General features: G+C 39.8%; 1 pseudogene; it reads right to left on the bottom strand.

Moving 5' to 3' along the window:
* Positions 1 to 3,916: 3,916 nt before the first annotated feature.
* On the bottom strand, positions 3,917 to 5,725 carry LOC132893523 (general transcription factor II-I repeat domain-containing protein 2-like; annotated as a pseudogene).
* Positions 5,726 to 16,879: the final 11,154 nt, after the last annotated feature.

Here is a 16,879-nt window from a genome sequence, read left to right as displayed (position 1 = left end):
AATCCAAGGCAAAAACTAAAGTATAATCCAACCGCTCAGAAGATACACAGGAAAAAATAAAAATCCAAAAGTTCAAAGCCAAAACAAAAGCCCAAAAATCAGAAAAGAAGGGGCAAAAAAACAAACGCTCAGAAGATCCCAAATGGTAAATACAAAGTCCAAAAAGTCCACAAGAAAGCAAAGTACAAAAAACCACAAAGACATAGGCAAGGAACATGGAACAGAGGTTGCTAATGATAACCATCACAGCACAAAGACTCCGTGACTAGAGGCCAAACTGAGGGAGTATAAATACAGAAAACTAAATAGAACACAGGTGATAATAATGAGAACTAGGCAGGGCACAAGGCACATGGAATAACAAAAGGCACATGGCTGTCAAAACAAAACACAACACACAGAAACAATAGCGGCCTCTAGCAGTCAAAACAAACATGACAACAAAAATAAATAATAGCGGCCTCTAGAGGCCAAGATAGTCCAAGTCCTAACAATGATATTATGCACTGTAGATGATGATATGTTCAAACTCTTTGCAATTTTACACTGTCGAACTCCTTTCTGATATTGCTTCACTATTTGTCAGCGCAGAATTAGGGGGACTGGTGATCCTCTTCCCATCTTTACTTCTGAGAGCCGCTGCCACTCCAAGATGCTCTTTTTATACCCAGTCATGTTAATGACCTATTGCCAATTGACCTAATGAGTTGCAATTTGGTCCTCCAGCTGTTCCTTTTTTGTACCTTTAACTTTTCCAGCCTTTTATTGCCCCTGTCCCAACTTTTCTGAGATGTGTTGCTGTCATGAAATTTCAAATGAACCAATATGGCATGAAATTTCAAAATGTCTCACTTTTGACATTTGATATGTTGTCTATGTTCTATTGTGAATACAATATCAGTTTTTGAGATTTGTAAATTATTGCATTCCGTTTTTATTTACAATTTATACTTTGTCCCAACTTTTTTGGAATCGGGGTTGTATTTCAATATGTTTTGGAATGATGTATGGATATCCTAATGTCACATTGATATCGCCATATTTTAATCAAATTGAACTCTATTAGGCAAGTGATTATCAACTTCCTTCTGTACAGACAGATCAAACCCATATATAGTTAGGTTTTGATCTGTCTGTATGGGAGGTTGAATTGACAAAGTATGATGTAGGAATGTAGAGCTCTGCCATCTAAGAGATTCTGCCTCACGGATATCCGGAAAATTCTGCTTCAAACAGTCATTGGCACATGCCAAACATATATAATGACAGCCACTCGGTACGAGTATGGCCACTAATGCAAGCTCATCTATTTGTTTTAGCAGGCACATTCGGGAGAGAATAAGCAAAGCCAAATATGACAAAGTCTTCCACAGAAATGACATTTAAAACTGGCATAAGTAGGGAGCGAACTTTTTTGTTCATGTCTTCTCTGATGATTAATATCTGTGCTTTCAGCTCTTTTTTACTCAGCTGTATTCTTTGTTTGGTGGACTTCAGCACACCACTTATATCTCTGCTCTGCAATATTTTCCCATCTGTCCACATCCATGTTGGCATTTTTCAAATGCCAACATGGCATTACAATCTTTGTAATGTAGTTTTGGATGGCCGAGACTTCTCTTTCTTGTGCTGAGGTCCCCATACAGCATTTTCTTGGGGAGTCTTTCTGTCCTTCCCATCGCAACTGCATGGCAAGGAGTATTGCCTCAACGCTTGGCATTCCAGAGAGCTGGAGTATTGTTGGTAACCTGGTCACTCCAGTCAATGCCCAAAATGTACCTCAAGTGTTTCATCTGAGTTTGAAATAACTTTTTGATGTGTTTCTGATACAGAATGTATGTTTCTGCAGAGTACAGCAGACATGGTAGCAATACAGTCTTTTAGACAGCACATTCAGTTGATAACCTGATGCCATGTCTTCTCCATACTCAATCATTGAGTCTGCTGAAAGCATTGGATGCACTGATACGGTTGGTGATTTCTTGCTCCATTGTGGCATTGTATTGTGCTGCCAAGATATTTGAAGTGCTCTACACAGTTCAACACAGTTCCATTGAGAGAGATGTTTGGGTCTTGATGATCAACACCAGGTGGAGGTTGAAACATCACTTCTGTCTTGGAGATATTGACAGAGAGGCCAAGAGCCTTGGCTATAGAAATTGACACATGCCAAATATATACTCCTATCATATATATATATATATATATATATATATATATATATATATATATATATAGTTGTGGTCAGAAGTTTACATACAGTGATATGAACATCATCTTAGATGTGAATGTAATGGCAATATTTATTTTACTTTTTTTTATTTTACATAACTTTATCCATAGCATATATATAAAACTAACTAAAGGCTTAGCACAACAGGGCTTGGCTCCAAATTAAGTGCACCCTAACAAAATAAAACAAAAATAAAAACAAACTAATAAAATCGATCATTAGAATTATGATAAATTCAGATAGGTAGAAAAATGAAATCATGATATATGTTTAAACAGTTAAATAATATTAACACTAAAGGCCGATAACTAAGAAATAGTTTGACATATCTAAAATTATATGAATGTATTTCATTTATAGCAGTTTATAAGTAAGAATGTCAGGAATATACAAAAGGATTAAAAAAAACCTAATAGTTCATGAAGGTTCATTGTTTTTCAAAGTATACTGGATATGTCTGGTAACTAAATTTAAAACAACAAAGTTTGTGACAGAAAATATCACATGGTAAGCAGCACTTGGGGCAGATAGACTTCCATGTGATGACGTTGTTAACATCAAAATACTGGTCCACAGCAGAAGAGTAATGTTGCATAACATAATTCTTGAACTGATTGGCTGAAGTAGAAGAGTAGAAGAACAACTGAAGTAGTTGGCAGGTTGTTCCACAATTTTGGAATCTGGTTAAAGTAACTTGTCTGGAAGAGTTTAGTGTGGCATTGAGGAGTCTGAAGGTCCAAGGCAGAATAATTTAGCATAGGTCTTCTTGTTTTCTCCTTGATATATTTTTTTGATTGGAACGTCATTGACCCCAATGCAACATTTGAAGTAGAAGACAAGATTGTTTACTTCATGCCAGAACAACAGAGGTAATAGGTTAACTCTCTCCAGCCATTCGCAGTAGCTTAGTTTGTCTTCCCAGTGAAGGTTTAAGATGTAATTTGTAGAACGACGTTGAAGGTTTTCTACCCGGCATATATTTCCAACTTGTTGGGGGGCCCATACTTCTCTTGCATACTCCACATGAGGTCTAATGAAGGTAAGGTAGAGGAGTCTTCTTGTTTGGATGTTGAACAACCTGCAAGTATGTCTGCGGAGAAAACCTAACATTTTGTAGCCTTTACCCAAGATGTTACTGATATGGGTGTTCCACTTTAAATCCTTCATGACAGTAACTCCCAGGTCTTTCTGAGAGTCACAGTGTTGCAAAATACTCTGGCCAATTTTGTAGCTGTGTATGATTGGTTTTCTCTTACACAAGATTGTAAGAACTTAACATTTGGATGTATTGAAATTTAGTTGCCAGGAACTACTCCAGCTGTGTTCTAGCTATGTTCTAGATCAGGGGTGTCAAACTCAAATTCACAGGGGGCCAAAATTAAGAACTGGGACTAAGTCGCGGGCCAAACTCAATATTTATTGAATAATTAATTTTTTATTGAATAAAACACTGTAAACAAACAAGAAATAAAATGTGAAATAAAACAAATGCATTTCTGTTTATACCAAAGAAATCCAATAGACTACTTACATTTAAATAAAAAAAACCTTATATATATATATATATATATTTTTTTTTTTTGCAGGCCAACAACCAAAATTATAATAAGTGCCTTCAATGAAAATCATTCAACTATTAACAGTTCATGGAAAACCAGTCTTTGTTATACGGTCTGACATGGGCTACTCGCATTGGTTCGAGCCAGATACTTGGCTTCTCTTCTTAGATGCGAGCATAGCAATGTCTGGGGTTAAGCTCTGAGCTGAGGAAATCCTCAGAATTGAGTGAAGGTGCTCATCTGAGAGGCGACTCCTGAGTGGCGTTTTGTTCATCTTCATCAAAGAGAACAGTTGCTCGCACAGATATGTGCTGCCGAACATAGAGAGCGTTTGAGCAGCTTGCTCACGAAGTCGTGGCATTCTTTTGGGGAGGAAATGTGGAAACTCTGCGGCACCCACAGTGTCATACTTTGACTTGAGCACGTCACTACATTGGAGTTCAATCAATTCCATTTGAATGTTGGTTGGTGAGCTTTCGATGTCAACCGTAAACGGATTATTGAGCAGTTGAAATCTGTATTTCTGGGCTTCAAAATCGGCAAATCGTCAGGTAAACTCGGCGCTGAGTAAGCTGAGTTTTTCAGCAAACTGTGCGGTTGGCACCGTGGCAGGCGAGATCTGGTGTTGTATTGCTTGGCAGCATGGAAAGTGGCCCATATTTCTGCCCAGCAGCTGAGTCTCCCACAGGCGCATCTTGGTCCTGAAAGCCTTGACAGCAGTGTACATATCTGTGATGACGTGGCCACACCCCTGAAGCTGCAGGTTGAGCGCATCAAGGTGTTTCAGGATGTCACACAAAAATGCCAGCTCACACAGAATTTTTTTGTCCCTGATGCCTGTGGTGTCTTTTCCTTTGCTCTCCAAAAACTGGCAGATTTCCTCATGCAGCTCAAGAAACCTGTTCAAAACTTTCCCTCGACTTAGCCATCTCACGTCAGTGTGGTAGGGCACGTCTGTGTATTCAGAGCCAATTTAATCAAGGAAGGACTTGAATTGATGATAATTCAGTCCTTTGGCCCTTATGAGGTTCACCACGCTCGTCACGGTGCTCAACACATGCTCCATTCGCATGCTTTTCCCGCACAATGCTTCCTGGTGTATGATGCAGTGGTACACAGTAAGCTCACCTGCTGCATGCTCCTGCATTTTCTCCCTAACCCGGCCCACCAGTCCGCTCCTCTGTCCGCACATCGCTGGCGCACCATCTGTGGTCAGTGACACGAGTTTCTCCCAAGATAGCCCCATTTCATTAACACACTTGGCCACCTCTTCAAAAATGTCCTTCCCCGTGGTTGTGCTATGCATCGACTTTATTCCCAAAAGTTCCTCCGTAACGCACAGATTAGAGTCCACTCCACAGACGAAGATTGACAGGTGCGCAGTGTCACTTATGTCACTGCTCTCATCCACAGCAAGGGAATATGCCACGAAGTCTTTCCCCTTTTCCACCAGCTGCTCTTGCAGGTTGGTGGCGAGCTCACATGTACGCTCAGCTATGGTGTTTCTGCTGAGGCTTAAGTTTTGAAATGCTTGTTTTTTTTCTGGGCACACGATATTGCACACTTTCACCATGCAGTTTTTAACAAACTCTCCCTCTGTAAAGGGTCGGGCTGATATAGCGATGTCTTGTGCAACAGTAAAACTAGCTTTGACAGCAGCATCGTTTCGTGACTTTGCTTGGATAAACATAGTTTGTCTTGAAAGCAGACTTGTTTTCAACTCCTCTACCTTTTGTAGCTTGAGTTTTGCATCCAGATTCTTGTATTTGTCTTCATGTTTAGTTTCGTAGTGCCATCTTAAATTGTACTCTTTAGTGACAGCCACGGTAAATCCACACACCAAGCAAACAGGTTTGTCCTTGAATAATATGAACATGTAATCGTTCTCCCACCTATCTTGAAAAGTCCAATTATCAATCTTTCGCTTCGCCATTTTTGAGGAAAGTTTGTCTGGTTGCATGGATACGAATTTGTTTGTGAACAGAAAAGGCGGCAATAACAATGCAAGGCATTTTGGGATTTGGAGTGTTATCGGCATGATACGCTGAATGTATAGTATGTAGCGCCGATGCAGCGATGGGCCGCGCTGCTGATGTGCTGAATAGAACACTGGTGCGCCAGCTCCAATACGGATGCACTGTATAGAATACGCGGCGGGCCAGCTATAATACGGATCTGTTTATGACCTCGCGGGCCAAATTTAAGTACCTCGCAGGCCAAAATTGGCCCGCGGGCCTGAGTTTGACACCCCTGTTCTAGATCTTGTTGAAGGGAACAACAGTCTTCTGGGTCATTGATGGCCTTAAAGCATTTGGAATCATCAGCGAACAAAACAATTGAGTTGTCAATGACACTGGGTAGATCATTTATATAAATAAGGAAGAGAATTGGACCAAGTATGCTTCTTGAGGTACCCCAGAAATAACAGGTCATTGAGTGGAGACAGCACCCTGTATACAACTTTGGTAACAGTCCTGCAGATAGTTCACGAACCATTTTAATAATTGTCCACTGATGTTAGTGTTCTAACTTATGACCTAACAGTTGATGAGATACACTGTCAAATGCTTTTGCGAGGTCAAGGTAGATAATGTCACTTTGTTGGCCTTTGTCTAGTGCAATTCCAATTTCATGCAGGAAAGACACCAGTGGAGTGACTGTTGAGCAACCTTTGAGAAACCCATGTTGAGAATCATGAAATATTCCCCTTAAATGATCTTGTATGTGGGGGAGGATGCAATGTTCTAGGGCCTTAAATATAATGCTTAGCAAAGATATTGGGCGATAGTTTTCAGCAATTTCTGTGTTATCTTTCTTATGCACGGGCACCACAAGAGAACTCTTCCATTCATGAGGAATTCGACCAGATGAAAGAGATTTGTTGAACAGTTGACAAACTGAAGGCGCAAGTTCATGTGCACCACTTAAGGACCAAAGTAGGAAGGCCATCAGGTCCTGGTGCTTTATGTGGATCCAACTTGGACAACACAACCTGAACTTCGTCTTCAGTCAATTGAATGGAATTAAGTTGAGGTAAGGCCTGGCTGTTCAACAGCTTGATCTGATCTACGATGCAGCTGTGTCTAATAAAGGTAGAGAAGAAAAATCATTGAATGCTTCTGCTTTTTCGCTTGGAGAAGTAAAACTTGTGTTCTTATATTTGATACATGATGGTAGGGAAGTTGATTTTGTTTTGGCACAATAAAAACTCCAGAAGTGCTTTGGGTTTTCTTTGATTGATTCAGCCAGATATTCAGTGTAAGTTTTACATTAAACTGCATTATATTTGGGCTTTCACTAATTTCTTTGAACTGTTCTTTTTCTGTGGCAGAATGGTTGTACAGTATACATATTTAATTAAAAAAACACTAGAATTTGGTGCACAAGTTTTAATTTTCTTTGGGTTCTCTAAAATCAACACAGGGTCAAAATTATACATATAGGGTCAAAAATTTACATATGCTTACTTAGATTATTAATTCAGAGGTGCTGAAACTTCCAAAATGTCTCTTATCTCAGCAAGGCTGAGGTCTCTTAACTTCCTGTTAGTGATCATGATTGACTACAGCTGGTAGCTTCTCTGTACCTTCATAAAAAGGGTTTGTTTACAACACTCATTGGATTGACCAACACACAGTAAAATGGGATAGTCCAAGGAGCTCAATGCAGATCTGAGAAAGAGGATCGCAGAGATATACAACTCTGGGAATGTTTCTTGGAGCCATTTCTAAACACCTGCAAATTCTAAGATCAGTTCAAACAATTGTATCCAAGTTATTGTGAGGTGTAGTCACTTTGCCAAGCCACTTTGCTTCAAGAAAACCCAAACTGTCACCCTCAGCTGAAAAGAAATTGGTTTGGATGGTCAGGAACAACCTGGGAACCACCATGGCACAGCCCTGCCATGAACTGGAAGCTGATGGATTATTGTTTACAGTTCAGATCACCATCGACTAAGAAGCTGCTATCCAAGAAATAACCCCCTGCTACAAAATTGACACCTTCAAGCTTAACTAAAGTTTGTTGCTGACCACACTCACAAAGAAAAAGTCTTCTGGAGGATAGATGTATGGTCAGATGAGACAAAGATTGAGTTGTTTGGCCAAAATGACCACCATGTACAGAGGGACACTGTACCAGCTGGCGGTGGTGGTAGGATCATCATGCTCCAGGGCTGTTTTGCTGCCAGTGGAACTGGTTCATTGCACAAAGTGGATGGAATAATGAAGAAGGAGCACTACATCAGAATTCTTCAGCTTAAACCATCAGAAACTTAAACATGACTTAGGACTTGGGAGTTACAACAGGACTATGAGCCCAAACACACATCAGAGCTGGTTGTGGAGGATAAAGCAGGCTGATATTAAGGTTAAAACAAGTCCTGACTTCAACCCTATTGAAAATATATGGACCGTGCTGATAAGTCGAGTCCATGCCAAGAAAAAAAAAATTAATTGAACTCTACCAATTCTGTCATGAACTGTCATGAAATTTCCAACCAGAATTCTGCCAGAAGCTTGTTCATGGTAAAGAAAAATGTGTCAAGGTGAAGCTTGCAAAGAGACATTTTACCCAAATATTAGGTGTGCTGTATGTATATTTTTGACCCTGTGTTGATTTCAGAAAACCCAAAGAAAATTGAAACGTGCACCGAATTCTAGTTTTGTTTTGTTTTGTTTCATTAAAGATGTATGCTGTACACTCTGCCACAGAAAAAGAACAGTTCAAAGAAATTACTGAAAGCCCAAATATTGCCCTATTGCCATATCCAAGATGACATTCATGCCACTGTATGTAAACTTCTGACCACAACTGTGTGTGTGTATATGTGTGTGTGTGTGTGTGTGTGTGTCTGTGTGTGTGTGTGGGAGAACATTGCCAACTTGGCATTGTGGATAACATTTGAAATAATCATGACTGCATGATTGGGTAACAGTGAAATGAGCAGGCACAGGGAAAACATTTACTTAATTATTTAGCTGATTATTTGCTCATTCATCCATGTGAACATTTATTCATTTAATTAAAAAACACACTTGGAATAAAAAATGTTATTGTCCCAAAAAGTAAAATAGTTTCAATAATTAATTACCACATTATATATGTAATGCTTAATGACAATACAATATATTAATATATTTTAACACTTTATATTTCACTGGGTTTTGGTTAAAAATGAATGTCATGTGACCTCATCGACTGGATTTAGCAACTACTGATGCCTTCAGCAACTACAGTACGAATGCCTTTAACAACTACTAATATCAATATCAAGGACATGCACTGCAAAGAAGCTCTTAGCAAAGCTGCTCTTAAGAGTCCTTCTTAGGAGTGAGTTTGGGAAAACCACAAACAGAGAAAATGTTTGTTGCTTAAGAGTGTCTTTAAACTTGCTCTTTAGCCCTAAAGTGCAATGTTATCGGGAAACACACCCCAGATCTTTTCACTGTCTCTTTTTGCTGAGTACCACTTACTTCATGCGTGAAAAATAGACATCATGCTGAAATTCTAAATAACACGCCTCTGACTCTGTGTGACTGCTCTAACCTGTTAATATGGGTGCTGAAATGAAAATCAAGATGTTCCACTACTGCCACATGCACGCGACAGAACCAGTGCAGCCCAGGGGTTAGGGAGTAATTAGCTTGAGTACATGGAACTCTTGCATTGTTCAGTGTCTCACAGACAGTCTCATCTAACCATGGACAAATGGATTCCTTAGAGGCCAGACTCACAAGTGTAGGGGAGTTTGGTTTAGATGCCAAATCTGCTCCTCTACCTCCTTGGGATAGGCCAGGCAGGCCAGTTTAGCACCTGGACTCTTTAACTACGGAGCCATGCAGTTTTAATATGTGCAGAAAGCGGTTTGGCATTGTCTTGCTGAAAGAAGGAAGGCCTTCCCTGAAAAAGATTTTGTTTGGATGGCAGCATACTGCTCTGAAATGTGTATATATATCATTCAGCATTAATGATGCCTTCCCAGATGTACAAGCTACCTGTGCACTAATGCACCCTCATACCATCACAGATGCTGGTGTGACAGGAGCAGTATGGGTAGCCAGACTCCGCCACTCCAGGAAATGCACCCAGAGCAATATATTACCTCAGCAGTACCAGGGTTCAGAATGGCACACAAGTTTGTTTTACTCACAAGGCATGAGATGTGGTCTCATCCATAAAAAATTTTGTCTTTATTGACAAAAGGATATCAATGTTACAAACCAGTAAAATCAACACAAGAAAGACAAATTTCACTCACACCACACATATGACCAAAAGGTAAGGGAGAAGCTGAGCTGGGCTGAGGCTTACATGGAGAGGCAGGTCACCGTAGGCCAGGGGAATCCCAAGAAAGCCACGCCACTCACACGTCTACTCACACAAACACACACACAGAAAAAGTTCTACTTCAATGGCATACATGAACATACAGGCGGCATGGTGGTGTAGTGGTTAGCACTGTTGCCTCACAGCAAGAAGGTTCTGGGTTTGAGCCCAGTGGCCAGCGGGGGCCTTTTTGTTTGCATGTTCTCCCCGTGTCAGCGTGGGTTTCCTCCGGGTGCTCCAGTTTCCCCCACAGTTCAAAGACATGCAGTTAGGTTAATGTGGGGTGGCTTTGGGCTGAAGTGCCCTTGAGCAAGGTATTTAACCCCTGACTGCTCCCTGGGTGCTGTAGTGTGGCTGCCAACTGCTCTGGGTGTGTGTGCGTGTGTTCACTGCTTCAGATGGGTTAAATGCAGAGGATGAATCTCACTGTGCTTGAAGTGTGCATGTGACAAATAAAGGTTTCTTCTCCCTTTTTCAACAAGGGACACCACTACCTCAGGGATACAGCTGTCTTCCCCACTTTTGGCTCTCAGCTTCTGGGACCAAGATAAGAGAAAGTGGATAAGCCCATAGTGGGGATGTGGCAGTGGCAGTGGGGGCCTAGTGTTGGTTTGTGAATGGAGGCCAGGGCCAGGGAAGGTGAATGGCAACATCAATGCACCTGTTGTTAATTAATGGTGTGTGTGTGTGTGTTGTTGCAAGGCAAGGCAAGTTTATTTATATAGCACATTTCATACACAATGGCAGTTCAATGTGCTTTACAGAAGCAAAAACAAAAACAGTAAACAATAGAGAAATAAAATTACATAAAATAATTTTATTTTTAATCTAAAACAATTAATTAAAAGAATTAAAAGAAAATAATAAGAATTAAACAACAGTAGAAATAAAATAATAAAATGCCAAAAAGAAAAAAGGAGAAAAAGAAAATGAAACCAGCGGAATAAAATAGAATAAAATTAAAGTAAATTTAAAACATGCAGAGAAAGTAAAGATTATAAAAAATGTTAAAATATTAATTATTTAACAGAAAGCATCTGAAAACAGCTTGGTCTTTAACCTAGATTTGAAGCTGCCAACAGCAGGAGCATTTTTAATGTCCTCTGGCAGTTGGTTCCATAGATGTACTGCATAGTAGCTAAAAGCTGCTTCACCACACTTTGTTTTAACAACTGGTTTTAATAGTAAATTTTTCTGTTGCGATCTGGTAGATCTGATTGGGTTAGGCCGCTGCAACATATCAGAGAGGTAATTGGGCCCTGTACCATTTAGAGATTTGTACACCAGCAGCAATGCTTTGAAGTCAATTCTGTAGCTTACTGGAAGCCAGTGAAGGGACCTTAGAATTGGGGTAATGTGCTCTGTTCTTTTTGTTCGTGTGAGAACCCTCGCCGCTGCATTTTGAACCAGCTGAAGTCGTTTGATGGTCTTTTTTGGCAGGCCTGTGAAAAGGCCATTGCAGTAATCAACCCTACATGAATACATGAAGGCATGTATTAGTTTTTCCAGATCATTTTTTGACATAAGTCCTCTTAGTTTGGAAATGTTTCTTAGGTGATAAAATGCCATTTTAGTGATTGCTTTCATGTGACTGTCAAAGTTTAGCTCGCTGTCAATGAAAACACCAAGATTTTTAACCATTTCTTTAGTTTTAATCCCTTTTGTGTCAAGAATAGTGGTAATCCTGAGTTTTTCATCTTTTTTCCAAATAGAATTACTTCTGTTTTATCTGTGTTCAACTGAAGAAAATTTTGTGACATCCAGCTATTGATTTGATCGATGCACTGGTAGAGACATTCAAGGGGGGCATAGTCATTTGGTGATAGAGCAAAATAAATTTGGGTATCATCTGCATAGCAGTGATACAAAATTGAATTTTTATTGATAATTTGCCCAAGTGGGAGCATATAAAGGTTGAAAAGTAATGGTCCAAGAATCGACCCCTGGGGGACACCACAGGTCAAGGGCATTGACGTTGAGGAACAATTTCCCAGGGTAACAAAGAAGCTTCTATCTTTTAAGTATGATTTTAACCAATTGATAACTTTACCAGTCAATCCAACCCAGTGTTCAAGTCGATATAGCAGTATGTTGTGATCAACAGTATCAAAAGCTGCACTGAGGTCCAGTAATACCAGGACCGATGTTTTGCCTGCATCAGTATTAAGACGTATGTCATTTATAACTTTAATCAACGCTGTTTCAGTGCTATGATTGGCACGAAATCCTGACTGAAAATTATCAAAACGGCTGTTTGATATCAAGAAGGCAGTTAATTGATTGAAGACAATTTTTTCCAGGATTTTCCCGATGAATGGTAGATTTGATATTGGCCTGTAGTTATTTAACACTGAAGGATCCAGATTCTTTTTTTTAAGAAGGGGCTTTACAACAGCTTTTTTTAGGAACACAGGAACAACGCCAGTCTCCAAGGATGTATTTATAATTTGAAGCACATCTGTAATTATAAGATGAAGAACAGACTTAAAAAAGTTGGTGGGCAGAATGTCCAATTCAGATGTTGAAGAACTGAGATTTTGTACAGTTTTTTCAAGAGTCTCCTAATCAATTAAACAAAATCCTGACATTGTGTTAAAGTTATCTATCTGTGTCATTGGTGATTGCAGTTTTTCAATTTTTTGCAACTGAGATATATTATGAGAAATATTCTGCCTTATTTTATCAATTTTACCTTTGAAAAAAGATGCAAACTCATTGCATTTATTAACTGATAGAAGTTCAGGTGCTAATTGTGGTGGGGCATTAGTTAGCTTCTCTACTGTTGAAAATAGCACACGGGCATTGTTCATATTCCTGCTGATGATGTTGGAGAAGAAAGACTGTCTTGCTTTATGAATTTCATAATTATAATTACAAAGCATCTCTTTATGGATTTGATAATGGATGTGAAGTTTAGATTTGCGCCATTTTATTTCAGTCTTTCTACATTCTCTCTTTAGCAGTTTAACAGCCGGGTACTGCTTCCATGGTGCTTTCTGCTTATCATTGACTCTTTTTATTTTGAATGGAGCAATATCATCCATAATTTGGGTCATATTTAAATTAAAAAATTCCAGTAAATCATCTACAGAGTCTGACATTTTGGTTGAGTTCTGTAAGAGGGCTTGCTCAAAAAGAACACGTGTTGTCATTTATGACTCTCCTACCTATAGTCGTTGAGCTATTCTGAATGTGAGGAGACATAGAAACTTCAAAGAAAACACAGAAATGATCAGATAATGCCAGGTCAACAACAGTATAAGAAACAGTAAGACCCTTTGTGATGACGAGGTCAAGAGTATGACCACGAGAGTGGGTCGGTCCCTGTACATGTTGTACCAGGTTAAAGTTATCAATAATTGCAAATAGTTCTTTGGCATAAATGTTATCAGTATTATCTACATGCAAGTTAAAATCCCCAAATATAATAAGACAATCAAACTCTAAGCAAATGACTGATAACAGTTCACCAAACTCTTCAAGAAAGACTTTGGCTGAATGTCTCGGAGGCCTATAAATAGTTAATAATAATATGTTAGGAGAGCATGTAACAAGTGCACATAAGTGTTCAAAGGACGTAAAATCACCAAGTGATGATTGTTTACATTGAAAAGAGACTTTGAATATATTTGCGATCCCTCCACCTTTCCCTTGTCGGGTAACATTCAAAAAATTTAAATTTGGGGGAGCTGCTTCGATAAGGGTGGTAGCACTATTTGCTTGATCCAGCCAGGTTTCAGTTAGAAGCAAAAAATCAAGATTGTGTTTACAAATAAGATCATTAATTAAAAATGACTTGTTTAAAAGTGATCTAATGTTCAGAAGAGCTAACTTTACAGAAATTCTAGAAGCAATATTTGGTTGTGCACTTTGATGCTGTTTTAAAACAGGAATAAGATTAGATTGGTTCACCCCCAGGGTTAAATGTGCTCTATATTTTCTGTTTCTTATCAACACAGGAATAGTGTCAACATCGGGTCCCAACTTTTTTTCAACATTACATCCATTTGCAGGGACCCAGACTACATCAAACAAGACTTTCTAAATGTTCCATTTGGTTTGAGGGTGAAAGGACTGGAGATGACATGTATCTTTTGGATGGTGAAAAAGATTTGTAGCCAGCTGAAAGTCCTGGACGAACACAATTTTGATGTACTGGATACACTGCTTGTCGCGACAGATTTGGGCTGGAAAAGGAAAGTGTAGCCATTGGGAGCAGTTTTTTCATGCTATTTGGGAAATCCATCCGAGGAGAAGTGGAGTCGTCTGTCCTTGAATGTTGGGAGGCCTGCAAGTCAGATGTTTGTGTGTCCTTGATGACGACTTGCAAAGATGATTGTTTAGGCTTTGTAACTATGTCAGTCTGCGACATCTTATCAACTGTTTTCCTCGGTGCTGGCTGAGAAAAGATTGCAAGTTTGTAGTGGTCTGCTAAGACTTTGGCTCCAATCCAGCTGAGTTCAGTGCTATTTGGCTTGTAAAATTCTTTGCGATTCCAAAAAAGGTTAAAATTGTCTATGAAATTCATACCAAATGAAGAACAAGTTTTTCCAAGCCAGGTGTTAAGACTGAAGAGTCGAGAAAAAGCAAAACTTCCTCTCGCTGGGAATGGGCCACTGATAAAAGATTGAATTCCAGTCTTATAGAGCTCAGAAAAAAGTTTTCTGAAATCATCTTGGACAAACAGCTGTTCTCTGAAAACATCGTTTGCTCCCACATGCACAACGATACGTTTTATAGTTTTATGCTTGGACATGAGTTTCAAAATGCTGTCTTTGGTGTCAGAGATGGATGCATTTGGAAGACAACAAATAATCATCTCATAACCTTTTAATTGTCTTACAGTGGAATCACCAAGAACAAGGGTTGTGGGATCAGGTGGTGTTACGAGCTGCTTTTTGCCTCTTCTCACAGCTCTTCGATCTTGGTGTGATCTCTTTTTACTATGTGTTTGTCTGCTTGACAAATCCTCTTCCACATCCCTGAGGCATTCAAATTTGTTCTGAAGCCTTATAGGCTGTGGATTTTCCATAGGATTGTAGATCCTATTGTAATTTGTAGAACGAGCTGGTGTTGAAGTAATTACTCTTCTGTTTTTGTTTTTTGGCTTAGCACCCATCATTTGCCAGTTTTCAGTACTTACAGGTTGAGTTATGAATTCTTCCACTTGGTCTGCAATGTCCTCAGTCTGTCGGAGTGCAATCTCTGCATTCTCAGCCACTGTTTCAGTACTCCTTTCCTGAGATATCGCTTTTAATTCGTCCATCTTTGGCAGAGCATTAATCTTTGATTCCAGAATAGAAATCCTCTGTTCTAATTCCATGCATTTTCTGCAGGATTTTTTGCTTCCTGGCATTTAAAAAAAAAAGTGGAAATTAAATTAAAATTAAATTAAAAGCTTATAAAGATAAAAAATAAAAAAAGAATAAAATAGTGGAAAGTCAATGAGAAAGTAAAGTATAGAAATAAAGATTAAGAAAGCAGGAGCAAAGCAAAGAAGCGTCCTACTCGCTTGAGTAGGAGGAGGAGGCTCCAGTGGTTGCAGTGACAGAGGATAGAAAAGGAGGGAGAGAGCAGAGAGAGGGGAGCTCTCCTGACCAGAACACGTGTGTATGTGTGACTGTGTGTGAGCCAGAGGTGGAAAAACCAGGGTGCAGAAAGTAAAAACCCTGCCACATTTTTGCTCCAGCCAATTCAATGAACCAGTTGATCCTAATTACCACATCCCCTAAGCCAGGTTGATGAGCTAATTGGTGAAATCACCTGTGTTGAGAGCACAGGCAGAAGGAAAACCTAAGCAGGACTTTTACTTTGTCAATCCAGTTTTTCCACCTCTGGTGTGAGCAGCAAGTGAGTGAGCTGAAAAGCAGCAAGATAAGGAAAAATAAAGTGTGTGTGAACATCAGCTCCCATCTCCCATGTTTCTGTACTCCACCCACATCAGGAACTTATTACAATGGTGCTGAAACCTGGGAGTACGGAAGGGAACGACCACATGGAGTCCTCCCCATTTAAGGAGCACATCCATGCCCTCGCTACCGCCCAGCAGAACCAGTATCAAGCACTGACCGCCCTCCAGAAGGAGCAAGATCAACACTTTGAAGCCTTAATGCTGGCCCAGCAGGAAGATTGCCAGGCGTTCCGGCATCTGCTCACATCGGCAGGGTCTTCAACCGCCACCACAGCGGACCCTCCTCACATCACCCTCACGAAGATGGGCCCACATGATGATCCAGAAGCCTTCATTACTCTCTTTGAGCAAGTGGCCGAAACGTGGGTGTTAATTGATGCTCGTTAAGTGCCTTAACTACCTGTGTGCTCTCAATTAACAATTCTAATTGAGGCCAGGTCATGTGACTGCATTTAAGCCTCACCTGTGACTAATAAAAAGATTCTGCTCGTTTTCACCCAAACCTGTGTTGGTGCCTGTTCATTTTCCTTTTTGTTGCCAGCTAGTAGTTCAGTTTGTAATAGGTTATAGGCCCAGTATGCGCTGTACTGCGCTGAAGTTTATGCTTGTTTGAAGTTGTGTCAAGATTGGCACAATGAGTGAAAGGACAAGTTCTCATTGGTCTCATCTGGTGTTTGATGGAGATGAAAAGAACTACGAACTGTGGGAGACAAAGTTTTTGGGCCATCTGCAGTTGCAGAAGTTGAAGGACACAATTTTGCATGAGCCTGCTGAGGGTGCGAATGAAGCAGCACTGGCTGAAATGCTACAAAGAACGCTGAAGCATATGCTGAGCTGATCCAGTTTCTA

Source organism: Neoarius graeffei, chromosome 10 (genome assembly GCF_027579695.1).
Source record: "Neoarius graeffei isolate fNeoGra1 chromosome 10, fNeoGra1.pri, whole genome shotgun sequence".
In the NCBI taxonomy this organism is placed as follows: domain Eukaryota; kingdom Metazoa; phylum Chordata; class Actinopteri; order Siluriformes; family Ariidae; genus Neoarius; species Neoarius graeffei.
Note: the sequence above shows the minus strand (reverse complement) of the source record. Positions and strands in the feature narration are given on the sequence as shown.